The 18,459-nt window shown below is 47.1% G+C and overlaps 1 protein-coding gene across 2 annotated transcripts in view; it reads right to left on the reverse strand.

Annotated features, from left to right (window-relative positions):
* FBXL7 (F-box and leucine rich repeat protein 7) overlaps positions 1-18,459 on the reverse strand; it is a 323,839-nt gene that overhangs the window by 80,366 nt on the left and 225,014 nt on the right. Inside the window, exon 2 of one of the 2 annotated variants that reach the window (XM_006117086.4) lies at positions 8,070-8,271. The exons of the other annotated variant lie outside the window; for it this stretch is intronic. The gene's annotated coding sequence lies outside the window, so the exon portion shown is untranslated. The remainder of the gene's footprint in view (positions 1-8,069; positions 8,272-18,459) is intronic. 2 annotated transcript variants of the gene reach the window in all.

An 18,459-nucleotide genomic window follows, 5' to 3' on the forward strand; every position in this document is an offset into this window, starting at 1 on the left:
GAGAGCTATTCTGCAGAGCATCCACTGGGAGCAGCCATACCATCAAGGGCAGGGCTGGACAAGATGCGGCCCATGGATCAGATCTGTCCCGTCTAACACTTTGATCCGGCCCGCAGACTGCATCCAACCACTTTCTATTTATATCCTGCTGCCTATGCCACTGAATTTCCAGGCCACAGCTCAGGCATCAGGACCTTATTTCAATGGCCCATGGCTCCTACTCGCGGTGCTACCCTATAGAAGCTGGAGCCACGAGCCCTTTAAATAGCCACAGCAACCCTTGGTGGCTGCCATCCAATGCGGTAGTGGTAGAGCTATGAGTCCTTTGCTGTGTTTTAAATTCAAAGCCTCTAGTCACACACAACTCTGGAGGCAGGCTAGTCCCTAACCCTGCCCCTTCTGCCCCAGGCCCCATTCCTCTGAGATAATGTCTAGACTGCACAGTTATATCAGAAAAACATACACAAATTACAAACAGCAATTTGCGTACGTTTTTCCACTTTTTTTCAGAAGAGGCTTCTCTGAAATTTGGCCCATCTACACAGGGCCAAATTTCAGAAAAACCTCCTCTTTTGATACATCCCTTCTTTCTCATACAATGAGGAATATAAGGATGCCGAAAGAACGCATCTGCTTTTGCGGAAACTATTCAGAAAAAGTGGACGCATTCCTTGGATGCGGCATAGCTTTTCCGTGTTACCTCCAGTATCCCAGAAAAGCTCTGCTGAGTAGACATAGCCAGAGGGTGGAGCCAGCCTGTGAACATTTACTAAAATTCATTAAGCAGCCCCCTTGCAAAAATTATTGCCCACCCCTGACCAAGGGAGTAGCCAGCAAGGCTGTGGCTCTGCCATCAAGCCTGCCAGAACACTGGCAAGTAGTCCCCCTGTCCCATACCATTTCCCCCCTTCCACTGTGGGGGAAGACTGGGGGTGGGGTAGAGAAAACACTCCCGGCAGCCAGAGGGGCTGGGGAAAGGGAGAGAAAAGGCCCATGCTGGATGGGACCCTCTGCCCTGAGCTCCTCCTTACCCCCAACCCTCACTCTTGTACCTCCTTTCCACCCAGCTTCCTGAGCACACAGGACCTCCTCCACACATCCCCAAGGCTCTGCCCTGACTCCTGCACCCTCCACACACCCAGCTCGCTGCCCTGAAGGACCTGGGCAATGCCTGCTAAGTCTGTTAGTGATTTATAATTAAAGGTACTGAAGTGGTATTGCCATCAGTCATTAGCACTCTCTGACCCCTTTAGTTCACATCTGATTGGTTAGCTTAAAAAAATCCAGCAAAAGAAAAAAAAAACCACAAAACTTTTTCACAGGCACAGTGCCCACAATGCTTCCACCACAGGCATGCTTTGAAAGAGTGCTCAAGAAAAATATAAAATACTTTGCATCTCCAACAGCTCCGTTGTGTATCAACCAACAATTTGTTCTGCAAGAACTGCTATGCAATCACAACAGTTTGAAACTGCTGCCATCATCTAGCTAATTATTTTTATTTAATAAAAGTGACTTTCTTTACTCTGTTTCCAATACACATTATACATCAGAAGAATATTGTCAAGTAGTAAACAGCTGATAAGGAAAGCTGGAAATTGCCACTTTGGAGCAGACCACTGGTCCAGCAAACTGTCTCTGACAGTGGCCACTAAAAGTATCTGACAAATTGTTCAATGCTGTACGGAGGAAAAGGGGGATTCTATTATTACCCTTGTGAATGGGGATGTGCAATGAAGCCATAGTAGATTGCAATGGAAGAAAATAGTATTTGATCCTCAAATTCATTACACTTCTAGGGAATGCTCATCCAGAGTCTACTCCTATATAAAAGCCCATATCCAATACCCCTGCCAGTCTTTCTGCTGATTTGAGTGAGCTCTCAATCAGGTCCAAATGGACTACTCTGCTGAATTATAGAGCAGCATTACCCTGTGTGATAGGAAACTAAGGCACAAGTCTACTTATTTAGCTTCTGTTTTTCATCTTTCTTAATATATTTTCAGATAGTATTGTTATTTATAGCTTCTGGTCATATACATACGACACACAATAAGACAATGCACTGGAGCAACAGATTCTATAACCAGTCTCCACATTCAGATAGGCTGTCTGGGAGAAGTGACTACCAAGACAAGGGAAATGTTCAGTGTTTTCCAGAGGTTCACCACTATTGACAATTTGTGAGAGAATGGGGGCAACTTGTGCTGGGATAGGCAGGAGGAGCTCTTTAATTTTCCCAATCTTGAGGGAAAAGTCCAGTCTCTGATAGGCACCTGAGAAGAATTCTAGAATGGGCACTTAATGCACATCTCAGTCTCTGAATCAGTGGATTCCAATTTAGATCCTGGGTCACTTTTTTTTTAATACAGGCAGTCCCCGGGTTACATGGATCCGACTTACATCGGATCCCTACTTACAAACGGGGTGAGGCAACCCTGCATTAGCTGCTTCCCCCCAGCAGACCAGGGAGACATGAAGCTAGCGCCCCCCCCCCCCCCCAGCAGAGCAGGGAGACGCGGAGGGGCTTTTCTCAGCAGACACCTCAGCTTGAGAATAAAGGACTGAGGGAAGTGAGGTGTGGGAGAATAAAACTGAGCTCTGGAGAAATGTTTGGCTAGAGTTTCCCCTACAATATGTACCAGTTCCGACTTACATACAAATTCAACTTAAGAACAAACCTACAGTCCCTATCTTGTACGTAACCCGGGGACTGCCTGTACATTAATTTGTCCTTCTGTGTCTTCTATCATTCCACATACCTACTGATACATTTACCCTAAGATTCATAATTTTTTCATTCTCCATTCCATATTGCAAATCATTATTTCATCAGCATGTCAGTTCTCCTTTCAACATTCACTGTGATGAACTATTAACCTTAAACCAATAAAATGTAGCCTTTATTATTATTTAGAAATTTTCCAGAGCCACAGTTCAACTGTGGAGCATCCTATTCACTGTTCATTATCATACACTTATTTTTCTTAAAGTTATGGGAGGCAGAATATCCCAATGTCAGCATATTCTCATCTGGGTTTTCAAAGGATGTTTTCTCAAAGCTTAGCATCTATGCCTAGAAATCATTAGATAGCTGTGTCAGCACCTAGAATCATAGGGTTGAAATAGACCTCAGGAGTGCTTTTGCGGAAAAGCGTCCGTGCCAATCTAGATGCTCTTTTCCTGAAAACTTTTAACTGAAAACTTTTCCATTAAAAGCATTTGCGGAAAATCATCCCAGTCTAGACATAGCCATTTAGTTTGTAATTTCATGGGATCAAAGAGAAGAGTCTGTATCAAGATTTGTGATATACTAATGCATGCTCACTGGCAGCCCCTTGTTATTTACTCAAGAAAAAAAAATTGTGCCAGACCCCCACCTACCACGATACATTTACCATGACAACCAACTCTATCTGGATTTCAAGGGAGAGACTTTCCCTTCAAAATCCCCTGTGTATTAGGGCAATATATACTTAGTTTGAGACAGGAGAACTCAGTTCCAATTGTTTCCTTGTCCACTGATTGGTATTTTTGTGTGCTTTTCATTTATCCTTATTAGAGCTTGTCTATATGGCACATTACTGTGCTGCAAGCCAATGTGTTAACCTACAGTTCAGTGAAAATTCTGGTGTAAGCCAAGTCCCACTCTGCAATTTTCACTGTACTAAATCAGCATCCACAGGGAACATTTCTACACAACAAGCCATGTGCTGTACATTCACACCCTGGCTTTCTGCATAGTAACATACTGTGTAGACAAGCTCTTACTGTCCTTTTTACCATTCTTAGCCCTATTCTAGTTTCAAAAATGTATTATTCATCCATTTGACAAAGTAACAAAACGCTTGCACAAGGCCACCCCTGCTTAATAGATCCCAGTTTTCTAATATGACAGGATGAAGTTTTAACAAGTTTGCCACAGAGGCTTTCAGAATGCATGTGACAAATTTACCTGCTTGACTGAGCTGGTTTGAACTAGACCAGAACCAAGAATAGAATGTGAAAATCCGGATACCTTCTGTTCCATTGCTGTCTCATAAATAATTGTGTAGATCCGTGGTGTACAACTGGGGCACATTACAAACGCATCTGGCCTTCAAGTTTGCTAATGAAGTTTGAAAGCCTGCTGCAATGAAGGAGGAATTAGGATCTCGTGGCTGGAATGGCAGCAAGCAGTCGGGTGAAGTGGTACAAATTACAAGCAGGCATCCATTTCTGGTTTCAAGAATACCTCCCCTTCCGCAGATATCAAAACCATCTGTACTTCTGCCCACTGCCAATGTGACAAGTGCTTTTATTGTACAAGGGTTTTGATTTTCCATTTTAAAACTTTGGCCACCATATAAAAGTGTACCACCACTGCCACAGGTGGCAATTTATTTTTCAAAGGGTAGAAAAGCAGATTTATAATGCAAATTATAACATACATTTACACTTTGGATGAAAATTTGATTTTCACAACAGAATAGGCTCAACTTCTCTTTCTCTGATAAAACTGCGACAAATCTAATAGACATAACACAGTCATGCTTATATAAAACAGGTTTAAGTGAGTGGACAATCAGTCCCTAAATTTTTAGTGGCAAAGAAGAGAAGCTGAAAGCATAATACTGTCTCTTAATTGTAGCTTTTTATGTTAACCACTCATTTATAGAACTCACCAGTATTTAATTCAGGAATAATAATTCTCAAGTGCTTCTGTAAAACACCTGCACCCATCAATAAAAAAAGTCCTTTGTTGCAGTACTGTTCAGACTGAACCTCTTAATTGCTTATCTAGGAACAACAAAATGATAGTAATTCCATTCCCGTGCTTTTGTTAACAACCAATAAATAACAGAATGATCATACATTACTCTCCCTTTATCTTTCTGCCTTCCATAACTTTTTGAAATCGTGATATTGCATCCATTTTCTTATGTTGGCATAGTGACTTTAACAAAGTTACTCCTGATTTATCCGAGAGGGAGTTAGATCAGAATCATGATCATTATCTTCAAAACCTGCTGGTGCAACATACGAGAGAGTCAAATACCTATCCTCAAGATAAACACTATAAAATGAATCCACTACCTTCTACAGGTTGGTGAGTAGGCTACTCCCGGCCCATAATCAATTCTCTAGTACTACCTTTATATGGATTAAAACACAGATAGTGCTCTGCACAGACAACAAGTTCAACTTAAAGGCTAAGTCTAGACCAGTGGTGCTTAACCTTTTTTCATTCATGACCCTGCGGCACCAGGAAAATATTTGTTGAGGAAAAAAACCCCCACCCCTTTAATTTAAAGCATTGCGACCTCTTTAATTTAAAGCACAGGTCTGCTCCCCTGCCACTCCCCCCCCCCCCCCCCCCCACCGTGTGTACAAAATGCTGGCTGGCCTGGATCAAAGCACTCCAACCTCTCAGGAAGACGGCCATGACCCCCTTGGTCTAGACTACGGGGTTTTTGTGGGATACCAGAGTTATCCCAAGGAATGTGTTTGCTCTTCCACTTTATTTGCGGAAGAGCAAACACACGCTTTTGGGGAGCCCTGTATTCCTCATTTCATGAGGAAAAAAGGCTCTGCCAAAAGAGGAGGCTAAAAAAAAAAAACCAGCGGAAAAAACTACGCAAAATGTGCTGTGCATTTTGCGTAGCTTTTTCCGCAAAAACGCCGCAGTCTAGACCTAGCCAAAGTGATGACACTCCAGAACATTAATGATTTGAGGTATGCCACCCCAATTAATTTCTGCAGAATGGCTACAGAAGGTATCAGGAAAATTGTCAAAGTCCAAATTTAAATTGTCCAAAACTAAAGTTCACTTTTCACTACATCCACAAACATTGTTTTTGTTTTACATCAAAATCTAATATTACTCTGCAACTTCCAAGAAGCAGTTTCACTAGCTCCATTTTCAGATCATCACAGTTCACCACTGTTCATGAACACAATACTTTACTACGAGGACCATATATCATAGAGAAAAGATTCATTATTTACAGTATTTACCTTTTTAATTACTCTAGGAATTGATCCCTGCAGTCTGGAAAGAGGATCAAAAATAAAACTAGCGTATTTATCTGCTAGTTTCCAGCTTAGAATTAAATTACATTTTCTAACCCAGTCTTCCTAGTGAATAATTCTGGATACGCCCCCCCAAAAAATTAAATCTTATGACCTGTAAGAGGATAATTCTGTAGAAATATACCACTGCTAATTAGGGATGTGAATGAGTAGTCAACTAGATGACTGATAAGTATAGACTTAATCTAATCAGCTACTCACATTTCCCCCCTTCTGCTTCTGTTAGAGGCAGCAGATTGGAGGGGGGAGGAAACCCAAGGAGGCTACCGTGAAGTAGCCTCTGCTTGCTGAGGGCCCTGAATTGCCACGGACAGAGGCTGCTTCATGGCAGCAATCCCTGGCTACGGCAGGCCAAGGTTCACTATGGATGCAGCAGATGGGGCTGCTGCAAACGCAGAGCAGCAGGCAGCTGGTCTGTGAGGGGAACTGTTTTTTAAACTGTCTCTCCTCACAGACTGGCTCCTGCCTGGCACCCTGTGCTGCTGCCAGCAGTGCAGGGGTGCACAGGTCTCCCTGGGAGGGGGGTTTACATGTACTGGCTGCCAGTCCCGCCCCAGGAGACTGCAGAATAGTCAACTAAAAGTTAAGAATTCATGCAATTGGTTGACTATTCTATTACCTGATGTCTAACACCCCTACTGCAAATGCACAAAACAAGAATTGTCAGTTCCGTATTAGATGGAGCAAATGAAAAGAATTTGCTTTAATGGGTCTAGGCTTCAAGTTTTAAACAGGAGGATGCACATGGCACACCTGTAAACTAAATTATCAGCAAGCAATGAGGGAGTGACTTGTTCAATCTGTAAAATGGCTACCAAAAGTGTTTACAATTCCTCGCCACTTGCTGGATCATGCCCACATCTTGTAAACAGTTAATGGAGACATCAGCTATTTGGTGCAAAGTAGACAGAAATTAACTTTCTATATATTATAGCATATTGCTTATTAACTTCAATGCAACTGTTAATGTAAAGAGTAATTCTGTTCAGTACAATAGAATTACTTTGTGAAGCATCACCACGCTACACTGCAGGATAAAAAAGAAGTTAGCTAGTGTCCCCACTGTGGTGTAATGCACTCTTCTTTCTATGCTAGTTCACTGTATAGAATGCCAGAAGAAAATCCCTAATTTACATTTTGGAGGGATTCTAACAGCTCTTTGCTTTCCATCATAATGGCCACACTCCGATTACACAGTATACTCTGCTCTCACTTCCCAAACAGAGTAAAAAAACTGAAAGAGTGAGGTATTCTTTATTCATGTGACCATGAAGGAACATCCCAACTTTCAGTACTACAAGCCCACAACTTCCTGATTAAGACATGTTCAACTCATCTTCGGTGGATAGTTATTGAATGACAGCAGCAGCTTTGTTATCTACTTCAACGGTGCTTTTAAAGTTTTACTGCAGTATGCTTCTCCTTGTCAAATGTTAGCTGCTTAATGTGCCACATTCTGAGATCTCAGTACAGCTAAGGCAGAGAAGAAATTTTTGTTTTGCTTGTAGAAGCAAAGTTGTATAGACTATTGCAAATCTTCCCGGTGGTCTGAATTATAAACAAGCATTCTTCATTCTACTCCTTTTTTGCTATTACAGCATTGAGCAATCAGTGGAAACTAAAATTGTCCTCCAGCCCCTTCTTTCAACAAAGTCCTCATACTAGGAGTAATGAGGTTGCATATTGTAGTAACTAATCTTCTCATCCTAAAAATTTGGCCAAGTTTTTCAGATGTGACTTTGGGTATCTAACTTGACACACCTTATCATATTTTAATTCTCAGAAAGTGCTGACCTCCCATCCTTGGAAACCAGGCCATTCTGGTGTGTCAAGTTGGTCACCCCCCACCCTTCCCCCAAAAAACCCTTCTAGTCACTTTTGAAAACCTTAGTATTTTGTGCTCCTTGGTCTTTTCTCCCTGCCCCATGGTATTTGTCCTCAGTTAGCTTATTACTAATGGTAGGGTAGAGAAAAATATATATTGTCATAGGACCTACCTGTCTTAGGGGCTGAGCATTGCCCTCCATGTTCAGAAAGAGGTTGGGGGAACGAAATACAGTCCTCTGAAATCTCTCACTTCAACCTCTATGATCCATAGTGCAAATTAATAAGGTCCGAAGCTGTGTGAAGCTATACAGTGTTGCCTTCATGTTTTCTGAGAGGGCACTCCAAAGAGCAGCTTCTGCAAAAACATGGTTTCTGCAAAAAACACGTACAGAAGAGGGTAGTGGAACAGAGAAGAGGTGCACCATCAGGGACATTTTTTTTTAAACTTCTGAAGGCTCTGAAATCTGAGTGAATCCTGAGGGCCCTTTGATTTAAGGAGGCAAAAGTTTTTTCTCCCACAGAAAGGATAAGGGGAAGGGTAAAGAGGGTAGAGACAAAGATTCAGAAAATGAGACTAAACCCTTGAGGAATTTGGAAAGTGCTGAGTAAACCAAAATTCCTCGCTAGTGAGCATTTCAGTACAGAGCACACAGTGGTGCTTAATGTTTCTTGCCCGATTATACATCCTCATGTTCTCATGGGAAGTGATTGTCTAGGAAGCAGAACTGCTGAAAGGGATCTAGGGGTCATAGTAGATAAGTTAAGCATGAGTCAACAGTATGACGCTGTTGCAAAAAAAGCAAACATGATTTTGTGTTGCATTAACTGGAGTGTTGTGAGCAAGACATGAGAAGTCATTCTTCCCCTCTGCTCTACACTGCCTTAGATGGAGTACTGTGTCCAGTTCTGGGCACCACACTTCAAGAAAGATGTGGAGAAATTGGAGAGGGTCCAGAGAAGAGCAACAAAAATGATTAAAGGTCTAGAAAACATGACCTATGACTGAAGACTGAAAGAATTGGGCTTGTTTAGTTTAGAAAAGAGAAAACAGAGAGGGCATGATAGCAATTTTCAAGTACCTAAAATAGTGTTACAAGGAGGAGGGAGAAAAATTGTTCTCCTTGGCCTCTCAGAACAGGACAAGAAGCAATGGGCTTAAACTGCAACAAGGGAGGTTTAGGTTGGACATTAAGAAAAACTTCCTAGCTGTCAGGGTGGTTAAACACTGGAATAAATTGCCTAGGAAGGTTGTGGAATCTGCATCACTGGAGATATTTAAGAGCAGGTTGGGCAGACACCTGTCAGGGATGATCTAGACAGTTCTTGGTCCTGTCATAAGGGCAGGGGACTGAACTCGATGACCTCTCTAAGTCCCTTCCTCTTCTGTGATTCATATAGCAGTAGGGATGTTAGGTTTCGTATAATTGAAACCTAACATTGTGTAATCACACAAATATTGTTGGTTACACAACTGTTAGATAATTCCCAGGGGCGGGGCTGGTCGTCTGTGCAATCTGGCCTCACTCAGAGGCAACAGGGGGAACTTGGGAACCAGTTTTAAAACCAGCTCCCTGCACAGATGGGCTGCCTACTGCCTCACACTGCTGCCTCTGATACAGAGGCAGCAGTGCGGGGTGGCAACAGCCCCTGTCTGCGGGGCGCTTGGACATCCTGCTGACAGGGGCTGCCACTGCAAAGCAGTGTCTGCCCAGGCCCCTCCGCCCCACTGCTGCCTCTAATAGAGGCAGCAGCACAGTGGGATAGGTACAAAGGCGGCACCAGGCAGTTAGTGCTAAGGGAACCAGATACAGGGGCAGCAAGGATTGGGGGAATGCGAGTAGTTGACAAGATTGACCAATAAGCTTGTAGTTTTATCCATTAATCATCTAGTCAACTACTTGTTGACATACCTATATCGCTGACTGGGGCCTCTGCACAGCAGCACTATCACTATGAGCCACCACAATAAAGTAAGAAGGGCTGCTTATCTGGGTGGATACAGTTCAACAATCTAATTTTGTGTTCACAATATTTTTTGCATTTTCAGATCTACTCTGCCAGCTGTGAATAGTAGCTAACTTAATCAAGATGGAAGCCAAGACAAAGTATCTGTTATTCATTAACTATTATGAGTACTCATGAAATTTAGAGCATACGGTCTAGGGCAGGTGTAAAAGTATTTATGTACTTAGATCAGGGTCTCAAACTCACAGCCCATGGGCCGTCTGCATCCTGAACAATTCCACAATCCAGTCCACAGACAGCTGCTGGCACATGAGTCCCCCCAACACCATGGAGAGAGTGTACATACCCCATCCCCAAATCCAGCTCCTGCTCCACCCTGGCCCCACCTCTTCCTACTTCTGCTTCCCCCCCACCAAGACCCTTCCCCCAAGGGGCCTTGAGCATTACCAGGAGAGCTGACGCAGGGTAGCAGCAGGAGTTGGGACCCCCCTTCACTCACCATGGTGGTGGGAGCTGCAGGGAAACAAAGTGACACAGAAACCTCTGCTCTACTCCGCTGCCCTCTCCCAGGCCAACCCAGTTGCTCTGCTTCACTGCAGCAGCAGGAAGAAGAGCAGCCCAGACCCAGCACTGGCTGCTGCTTAGCTCTGCTTCCCCATAGCCACCGTGGTAAGTGCAGGGGAGGGAGGGAGGAGGGGCTCAACTTCTGCTGCTGGTTCCAGCCTTACCAAGGTCCCACAGGCTAACCTGAGTATGGAGGACCATCTCATCCATTGGTAGGCTGAGGTGGGCGCCATGAAGCCTGGGGGTAGACATGCCAAAATGTCCCATGAGGCTCTGCACACACAGGGCCGTGGCAGCCATGGAACAGAGCTAACATCTGGAAGCTGCTCTAGTCTTGTTGTGCTACCAGTGATGGAGCCAGGAGTCCCTGAGGTGTGTGTTAAGTTTCCTAGGGGTGACACACATGACTGGAGAACAGACAGGGGAATGTACAGATACCCCCTCTCCACAGCCCTGCCAGAGCATAGTGTCCATTGGGCCACTAGGAGGATCCGAGGATTGGCACTGGACTGAAGGTAAAGTGATTTTGAGACACCTGATGCAGAACCTACCAAGATTGCATCCTCCTGTTTATCCTTAATATTGACTAAGCCTTAGTGGATCTTGCTCTAGTTTTAAATGGATTTAAAGGATAACATTTCAACCATCACAAGAGTGGCTATTTACCTCTTTTCAGAACCCCTTAAAGAATATTTAATTGTTTTTGGTATTTAAAAAAGAATGAGAACATGAGAGAACATTTATATTTGCAACCTTCTTTGATGAAGAGTAGTATGTAAAAAGCATGCTGCATGACTAGTAAAAGATTAGCAAAATTCCCAGTCCTTTCAAATCAAAGTGATATTATGAATTCTCAAAGGAAAGAAAACAAGGCAGGATTTACAACCTAGCCCCAAATATTTCACCTGTACATTTTCACTCAAAGACCAGGAGGAGTCAAAATTTGAGATGTGATATTAGTGATTGTAGGGTAAACTGAGGCAGTCCATGGTATCCTGCTGTGAAAAGAGAACTCAAATCTGAAATCATTAGGCCAGGCCTGGGCAGCGCACAGACAGGCAGCTACCGTAACCCTAGTTCCCCTGGCATCCACATACCACAGGGGCCTCACTCTGATAAGGCCTGTACCAAACAACCGCGCGGGATTGTTTTTTATTGTCTGCTTTATTCCTAGAAAATAAGCTTGGATCCCAAAGATCGCACCAAGGCAATACCACCCCCGCAGGAGACGCATTATATTTCTGGCCGACAAAATGACCAACAACATGCCTTTGTTTATGTAGCCTTATTTAGCTTGTTAGGAATAATTATTTGTATTAGTGATAATATGTTTAATTGGCGATGCGTGGGGATCCTGTGTAACCTTCATATTTTATTGGCTTATGTGCATATCTCATTTCTGCAGCTAGACCTATCAAATTACTTCCCCTCCGCCCATCTGCTGCCTATATAATCTAATGTATGTTTTGGTTAAGTCAGTGCTTACCAGGCTAACCCCCTGATGGGCACTCCAGCAGCTGTGTGAACCAATACATCCTCTGCTTGTTTTCACCTGCACCCAGTGTGTCCGGAATTATTCCCTACAGTGATCACAAATTGCCAAGTTTTTCTGAGAAACAAATTTCTTTCAAACAAATCAAGATTTAGGTATTTTAAACCATTACATATGCCTGAGTGAATGAGTGGACAATTATTTTCAACATCTGAGACTATTACATTGAACCATATGTCTTAGGGTATGTCTACACTACAAAGGTAGTTCAAACTAACGGACGTTAGTGCGAACTAACTTTCATAGGCGCTACACTAGCGCTCCGCTAGTTCGAACTTAATTCGAACTAGCGGAGCGCTTAGTTCGAACTAGGTAAACCTCATTTTACGAGGATTAAGCCTAGTTCGAACTAGCTAGTTCGAATTAAGGGCTGTGTAGACCCTTAATTTGAACTAGTGGGAGGCTAGCCCTCCCCAGCTTTCCCTGGTGGCCACTCTGGCCAACACCAGGGAAACTCTATTGCCCCCCTCCTGGCCCCGGAACCCTTAAAGGGCCACGGGCTGGCTACACAGTTTGTGCCAGTTGCAAGGCTGCCAGCACCCAGCCAACAGACCCTGCACCTGCCACAACATGAGCCAGCCACCCGAGGACACCCAGCCCTCCACTGCTCCCCAGAACCAGCCTGGCGGCTCCCAGGAGCCTGCCTGGGGATGCAAGAGGCGGGCACCCACTTGGTCAAGTGCAGAGATCGTGGACCTCATCGAGGTTTGGGGGGAAGCCTCCAATGTCCACGATCTCTGCACTAGCCACAGGAACGCGGCAGTCTACGGCCGCATAGCTGCCAGCCTGGCCGCCAGGGGCCACCAGCGCAGCCGGGAGCAGGTGCGCTGCAAGGTCAAAGACCTGCGGCAGTCCTACTCCCGGGCCTGCCAGCCAGGGGCCGACCCGGAGGCCTGCCCCCACTTCCACGCCCTGGACCGCCTCCTGGGGGCTCGTGCCGTCCCTGCCCCCGGGGACGTGATAGACCCCGGGGCAGAAGGACCGCTCCAGGAGACGGAGGAGGAGGAGGAGGGCTCCGAGAGCCAGGAGCCTGCCGGCAGCCTGCCCAGGACCTGGGACCCCCGAGGCACGCCACAGAGCCGCTCGCCTGTGTCGTCCGAGGCCGGGGAGGCATCCACCTGTGAGTACCATCATGCTCCCCTTATGTGTATGGGGGGCTGGGGCGAGAGGGAGCCCCGGGACCATGGCCTGGTCCTTGCTCACCACGGAGCAGTAGCTGGGGAGCCTGCAGGGGCCCTGGCCTTGCAGAGGGGAGCTGGGTTTCACACACCTGGGCCCCTGGGGTAATTGACCGCTGGTCTTGTTGCACCACAGCTGCAGCACCTGGGCCTGCAGGGCGCACCACCCCGCCTGCAGCAAGCAGGAGAGCCAGGAACCAGGAGGACTACCAAAGGCAGCACCTCCGGTTCATGGATCACCAGCTCCGCACCCAGGACCACTGGATCCAGGAGGACCTGAGGCTGTGCCAGAGGAGTTTGGAGGCCCTGGAGGAGCAGGGCCGTGCCCTGCGAGGCCACCTCCAGAGCCTGCTCGACCGCTTCCCATTTCCTCCTGCTCCTGCTCCCCCTGCTCCCCCTCCTGCTCCCGCTCCTGCTTCCTCCACACCCCCCATCCCTCCTGCCCCCCCCCCCCCACAACCATTGCCCACCGATGCCCCCGGACCCGCAGTGTGGCGAGACGGGAGAGGCAACCGGACTCCCACCCCTGAGCTTTCCTTTCCCTTCCTCCCTTCCCTCCCCTCCCCTTCCAGCTCCCTCGTCCCAGGTTTCCCTCCTCCCTTCCCCCACCCTCATTCCTCCCTTCCCCCACCCCAGTTATGTGAAATAAACATACGTTTTTGTTTGAAAAACATGTGTCTTTATTTTACAGTAGGTAGGGAGGGGAAGGGGGAAGGGGGATAGGGTGGAAGAAGGCCCCAGTGGGGCATGCAAGGGAGAGGTCAGTCCTCCTCCTCCACCTGGAAGCTCTCCCGCAGGGCTTCCCAGATCCGGACGGCCCCCCGCTGGGCTTCCCGGATGGCGGCGGTGCGGGGCTGACCGTAGTGTCCAGCCATGCGGTCAGCCTCAGCCATCCAGGCTGGCAGGAAAGCCTCCCCCTTTCACTCACACAAATTGTGGAGCATACAACATGCTGCCACCACGGGAGGGATGTTGTGCTCGGCCAGGTCCAGACGGGTGAGGAGGCATCGAAAGCGGGCTTTCAGTCGCCCGAAGGCCCCCTCCATCACGATGCGGGCCCTGGTCAGCCTGGCATTGAAGGCCTGGCGGGAGGGATTGAGGTGCCCCGTGTACGGCTTCATCAGCCACGGCTGCAGTGGGTAGGCGGCATCCCCCACCAGGCACACGGGCATGTCCACGTCCCCGACCCTGATGTGGCGGTCGGGGAACAAGGTCCCGTCCTGCAGCCGCTAGCACACGAAGGAGTTGCGGTACACCCGGGCGTCGTGTGCTTTGCCGGACCAGCCCACATTAATGTCCGTGAACTGTCCCCGGTGGTCACACACGGCCTGCAGGATCACGGAGAAGTACCCCTTGCGATTGATGTACTGGGAAGCCTGGTGTTCCGGGGCACGGATGGGGATGTGCGTCCCGTCGATGGCCCCCCCGCAGTTGGGGAAGCCGAGGGCGCCAAATCCCCGGATGACGGCATCCAGGTTGGCGAGGCAGACCACCCTGCGGAGCAGCACCCGGTTGATGGCCTTGACCACCTGCGGAGAGAGACACAGCAAAGCGCCAATCAGTGGGGCGCCCGGGTAGCTGGGAGCGTTCATGCCCTGGCAGTGCCCCGCGTCCCACTCCCAGAAGCAACCCCCCTGGCGGCGTGTAGTACGGCCGGGACAGACCGACCCCTCCGGTGCGGGGTGCGTTCGCCTCTTCCCGCCCCCCCCCTTTGTCCCTGGGGCGGCCTATCCCCTCGTCGCAGCTCCCCTCCCCCCCGGCGCAGTGGCCGGCGAGTGCCATACCTGCATGAGCACTGCTCCGACGGTGGATCTCCCCACGCCGAACTGGTTCCCGACGGAGCGGTAGCTGTCCGGCGTGGAGAGCTTCCAGAGGGCGATGGGCACCCACTTCTGGAGGGGGATGGTGGGCCTCATGCGAGTGTCCCTTCTGCGCAGGGCAGGGGCAAGCCACTCGCAGAGCTCCAGGAAGGTGTCCCTCCTCATCCTGAAGTTCTGGGTCCACTGTCGGTCCTCCCAGCGCTCCAGGACGATACGGTCCCACCAGTCGCCAGATGCTGGTGTCCAGACGCCAGATGCGGCAGGGCACGCCGGTGCCGGGGCGCCGCTGCGGCTCCTCCACAGCCCCCAGGGCGGCCAGGCGGAGAGGCAGGGGGCTGACGTGCACCAGGAGGTGCCAGGCAGCCTCGAGCCATTGGTGGCAGGCTTGCAGCAGCAAGTCCAGAAAGTGCACCAGAAGGTGCAGAGCGAGCTGTGGCTCCATGTTGCCACCTGCGGCGGCGTCCCCGAAGGGAATCACCGACACAGACGGGCACAGAGACCAACGCTTTGCTGTCCCTCGGCGAGGTTGGCAAGGAAGCAGGAAAAGCTGGGAACCGGCTGTCCAGGGGGGTCCCTTTAAGCACGAGCCTCAGATAGCCTCAGACAGCAGCCACACAAAGCAACTACTGACCTGATGCCCTGCCAGAACCGGTTTCAACCACCCTTAAATGCCCCCCTGCGTCCAATCAGTGAGGACGCGCTAGTTCGAATTAGCAAAACGCTAATTCGAACTAGTTTTTAGTTCTAGATGCGTTAGTTCGAATTAGCTTAGTTTGAATTAACTAATTCGAACTAAGTTCGAATTAGCGCTGTAGTGTAGACGTACCCTCAATTATTTGCTATAATGAATATGCAACTTTTTAAAGCTCTTGGTACCAGACTGGCTCAGTTTCATTCAGTTGTATGTGTTAGTGGTAATATAGGACTTCAAAGTTGAAATTTCAGTTTCTTCTAATGATGGATATTGATAGATAAAGCCTCCTCCTATTGAAATATACCAGTGACTGGTTTTAATTCTTTTTCTTTAAAGATGCAGTTCCAGGCCTGCCACCTGTCAAGAGAGTCTTTATTAACTCTCTAAGCACCCACAAAACTCACTGAAAACTCAGTGGGTTCTCAACAGCTTTGATAATCAGGCCAGTTTATAGACTCATAGACTTTAAGGTCAGAAGGGACCATTATGATCATCTAGTCTGACCCCCTGCACAGTGCAGGCCACAAAATCTTACCCACCCCTCCTAGAATAATCCTCTCACCTATATCTCAGATATTGAAGCCTTCAAATACTTTGAAGACCCCAAGATGCACAGAATCCTCTAGCTGTGATCTGTACCCCATGCTACAGAGGAAGGCGAAAAACCTCCAGGGCCTCTGCCAATCTACCCTGGAGGAAAATTCCTTCCCGACCCCAAATATGGCGATCAGCTAAACCCTGAGCATGTGGGCAAGACTCACCAGCCAGACACCCAGAAAGTTCTCTATAGTAACTCCTATCATCCCTCCATTGACCTATTTCCCACTGATAATGAATGGTCAATTAGTTACCAAGATCATGACAAGATCAGTTCTACAGCAACAAAGACATCAGACTCTCTGGCCCCATTACCCTTTTAGGATGAAATCTCTTCTTGGGGTATTTGTATGCTTTTGATTGTTTTGTTTGTCTCATAGGTTTTGTGATCAGGGATTAGGTATCTAAGGATTTCATGGTAGCCCCCATAACTGAAACTATGAACATTTTAAGTCTTCCTTAATTCCATCTGTCATACTGAAGCAGGGGCAGATGACCGTTTTGCAGGGCCCTGGGCAGCATAATTCCATGGGGCCCCCCCTTTGCCACAGCGCATGTGCAGTGATGCCATGTGCATGCGCGGTGGCGCCACGGCGCACGCGCGGGGCTTTTTGAAGCGCGGGGCCCGAGGCGGCTGCCCCGTTCGCCCTGCCCTATATCTGCCCCTGTACTGAAGGGTACTAAGGAAGCAAAACTACACCTGACAACACACAGACTTGCTCTGGATCTGGCTACAAATATTTGATATTGGGAAAGGAGCTACCTGGAAAAGGAGGAGAATGTTTTTTAATCAATTCTTACTCTTTCTTCTCACTAGTAGCTTCTATATAGGTGACGTATTAGCCTATCCATCACCCTAGATATACTAGGTGCCATACCACCAAACCCACTTTATTTCTCCTATTTTTTCTATCATTTGCTGGCAGTTGCTTCATCTGAAAAAACACATTTGTTCAAAAGAGTTATTTACTACACATTTCACTAACACAGAAATCAAGCTTACAACAAAACTGGGAAATGAAGGACTTTTTTTTAAAAAAATGAGGTGGATGTGCACTTGATCCTGTGGTAGTGAAAATATGGATCTGCAAGCTGTCTCCTTTTGATCAAACGTTTTTGTCCTTAATTGTCTCTTCCATTATTTGAATGAGTAAACTGCCTACATTTTTATAGATGCTTATGCTAATGAATTATCATTTTAATCAATGGGCAAATGAAATCCTTTACTTGCCTCTCTTTGCGCTGGCATTTCTAATTAAACAGAAATTAATGCAACAGTCTCCCACTTAGCTACAAATTCACATTTATTGTGAAACTGTTAAAACCCTAAGTTGTTTACCACTTTAATAAAAACATCAATGCCTAAAGATCTGATCCTGTGATTTCCTGAGTGCCTCCTGCAAAATCTTAGCATCCTCTGTTCAATAGCAGTTAATGGCACTAAGCATCTTCCAGGATTGGGACCCTTAAAGAGCTTAGCAAGTCTGCATGTATAATATGTTAACAAAGAACTTTGTTTCCATGGAGGGAACAGAGCTATTCCCCATTTGAGCCCTGCTTAGTACTGTTAATTAATGCTTTCTTCTCTCTAAGGGGCATCTCATCATTTAGTGCTATTCATTCACACAATGAGATTAGTAGCTACAATAATGTTATTGAAAGCCAATAAGGACAGTGTGGCTATTAAGAAAGTTTCTCCAACAACTGGGAAGGAAAAGGACCAGTCTAGCACCAAAGTGTGAAAAGGATATTGTCAATTAAAATTAAAGCTCTCTGTATAAACTGAATTTATATAATTTTGTTAGTGATTTCAATTTATGTTTCTAGAAATTTTGAAGATGAAATCGTTGTGAATGGCAACAGACTACGTATTGTGTGTATATTCAGATGATCAGGGCTGCCCATGGGGAGGAGGGGGACAAGGAATGGGAGACAGCCCGCAAGCCCTTTAAAATCACCACCAGAGTTCCAGGCAACACAAGCTGGGCAGTGCTGAAGGGCTGGTTGGGGGAGGTTAGCCCTCTGGCCCCACCAACTCTACTCAAGACCCTGCCTCTTTTGGGCGCCTGGAGCATCCCCACCCGATTGACCAGGATAGGGCATTTGAGAGTTGTTATAGGGCCTGATTCACTATCTGGGTTCTGTTCCTAGGACCTTGGTTACAGATCCCCAATTGGGAATTTCACCAGA

The sequence above is a fragment of the Pelodiscus sinensis genome, chromosome 2 (assembly GCF_049634645.1).
Source record: "Pelodiscus sinensis isolate JC-2024 chromosome 2, ASM4963464v1, whole genome shotgun sequence".
Taxonomy (NCBI): domain Eukaryota; kingdom Metazoa; phylum Chordata; order Testudines; family Trionychidae; genus Pelodiscus; species Pelodiscus sinensis.